The sequence below is a fragment of the Cynoglossus semilaevis genome, chromosome 3, assembly GCF_000523025.1.
Source record: "Cynoglossus semilaevis isolate Cse_v1.0 chromosome 3, Cse_v1.0, whole genome shotgun sequence".
NCBI classification, from domain to species: Eukaryota; Metazoa; Chordata; class Actinopteri; order Pleuronectiformes; family Cynoglossidae; genus Cynoglossus; species Cynoglossus semilaevis.
The window spans coordinates 14838842-14841566 of NC_024309.1; the positions used below are offsets into that span (position 1 = coordinate 14838842).

Here is a 2725-nt window from a genome sequence, read left to right on the forward strand (position 1 = left end):
CATGACTGGTTTAGTCGATGATTTATCTCTGCTTGTTGTGTTTCCTTCAACCAGAATAAGAAGAGAAGAAAAAAAAAACTCCCCATCAGCAGGTACATAATAAATCATTTCTACCTCCGTCTTTGTCCATGAATTAGAGCGCGACTCTTATCTGATTTATTGCCCCGCTCTCGTCTGTGACACCTGAACGATGGACGTCTCAACCTGAGAACCAACAGCAGACAGTTAAAGGCCTTGTTTTTGCTTCTTTTTTTTTTCTTCTTCTTCTTTACTTTATGGCTTCCCAACACAGAGGTCCAGAGAACGGCGTGATGAGCAGAGAAGTGATTTAACTGTTTATGTGCACACCTCCCCAAAATTTCCCACAGTGTCAGTGACCTTCTTAGAGTGTGTCGCTCTCTATCAGGGATGATTTCATCAGGTGGTACAGTGTGCTAACAGACAGATCGATACGGTGATGTCAGCGGCTGCATATTAATGGCAGTGTATTCTCTCTGTGTAAGTGTGTGTGTGTGTGTGGACTTTCTCTCACTCACACACACACACAGTTTAGCCTCAGGACCTACAGCATCTCTAATGATGTGAGGGAAATGACATCAAGGCCGAGCTGACAGCCTGGTAATGAGTGCAGCGCTCAGTCCACGTCTAGGAACACGGCCGTCTACCTCTGACCTTAGAACCCAGACTGCCATGACGTCTGAGGTGGGACGATGCTAATTGGGCTCTTATGTACAGTACAATGTCCACAGAGAGGGACAGAGGGGGGTAGGGGGGGGGGGGGGGGGACACAGAGGGAAGGTGAGGGATTAGAGTGGGAGTGGGAGATCCACACTTGCAGCGCTAAACAAAAATAGCTAATGATGAATTTGTGATTTCGCTTCAACTGATCTGTTAATAATAGATATTTGTGTCGAAGATAAAGTTCAAAATCCCCACTGACGGGAGGGGGGAGGAAGGAGGGACGGGAGGGGGGAGGAAGGAGGGACGTGACCATCTTTGTAAAAGGTTTGCTGCAAATTGCTGTCAAATGACTCACAAACTGACAAAAGTGTAAAAACAGAACCAACTACTAAAACAATCATTTCTCCAGATGAACATCAGGAAAGGTCAAAGGTGAAGCGTGCTGGCAGGCAGGCGTCTACATTGTCTGTACTGCCCCTTTAAAGCAGCCTTTTTAGAGCATTTGAAGCAAATGTAAAAGAACCAGAAAGTTCTTCACGACAACATTAAACTTCAACAGGAACTAACAACCGGCCCATTGGCCAATCACAGCCAGGGCGGAGCCTGAACCAAACCCAACCACAGACTGTTCTTGTCCAGGCACCGCCTTCACTTATTGTTACTGAGACTATGAAGACACTTATTCACCAACACCTCAGCTGATTCAAACATTTAGATAAACACAGCACAAAATGTAAGGTTTTCAGATCGTCACATAAATTCAATGAGCAAAGCCCCTACTGGTCAGCAATAAAACTGCACATCCATTAACAATAAACATATACCTGTGATATTTGAAATAACGGGAGCAAATACAAAACGTATAGTAGTGAAACTAAATTAACTTTTTTGGCTGATTTAACTAAACTTGTAGGCCTTTGGTGAGATATATGAGTGTGTGTGTGTGTGTGTGTGTGCCACAGCACAGGGTGTTCCTACCGTACTTGCCCCAGGGCATCAGCTCTTCATGTAGTATTTACAAGGTTGCCTTTGGTGATCTTGAATCACTTGGATATTTATTGACAGCTCCGAACTCTTGAGGCTCATCCTGCCACAGAAAACACCAATGACTGAACAGCCAGAATAAAATGACTTTCAATTTTCATTCTATGCCATTAATAAGAAAGAAAGCTAGTTTCTGACACAAATGAAGACAAGACAAAAGTGTAAAAAACGACAAAGTTACTTTGAATGTTTGATATGCTCCGTCGTCCGATTCACTCAGAATTATACAACGTTGTTTGTTTTTTTTAAATATCAAATATCAGATAAATTCTTGTAATTTTGAACAGATTTGCTAGTACTTTAGCTGGTGTTAAGTAGTGTAAACGTTGCGCTAAGACTTTAGCATTTTAAAATGACGTTTAAGTCGTCAGCATGCTAAGCAGCGAACTTCCGTTGCTAATGCTATTAGTGTTGCAATTAGCATTTTGGCTAAGCGACACCTGTAACTGTAGCTAAGGCGAACACACGACTCACCTTTGTAGCGAATGGTTCAAAATGGTTCCCTGATATTTGAGCGTTTATATTTGGACCGTCACTGTAAAAAAATCATAAACATAATCGTCATTAGGAGAATATACACTTAATTAATGTTACATCCGAACTTCTTACCAACTCCATGTTCCAATTCACCGCGGTGTCCTTCCAGTCGTCGTCACTGACCTGATCCAATCCACGGACGAAAGAGGTGGATCTTGTCTTGGATTGGTTAACTGCCTATTAATCTTTGAGCCCATTGGCTATTTATCAATCCATCATTACTTAGGCGCTCCATCTTAAATTGATTTTATATAAACGTTAAATATCCAATAATTATTTATCTATGTATATTTATTAAGTGAAATTTATTAATTTTCATGTAAAAATAAAGTGTTTGATTAAGGATTTGATTAATATTACTTATTATAAAGGTATGTAAGGTAGGACTTTAATGGAGGTGTAGTGATCTGTAATAGCTGAACTTTCGAACAGTGCTGCAGTCAGTCAAGCAGGGCCCAGGGGC

At 41.4% G+C, this 2725-nt stretch overlaps 1 long non-coding RNA gene across 1 annotated transcript; it reads right to left on the reverse strand.

Moving 5' to 3' along the window:
• Nucleotides 1-1535: 1535 nt before the first annotated feature.
• LOC103377451 (uncharacterized) lies at nt 1536-2411 on the reverse strand. The gene is made up of 3 exons (XR_003049460.1): nt 2335-2411; nt 2200-2260; nt 1536-1768 (listed from the first exon to the last, which is right to left on the reverse strand). It is a non-coding gene; the product is annotated as an uncharacterized LOC103377451 (long non-coding RNA).
• Nucleotides 2412-2725: the final 314 nt, after the last annotated feature.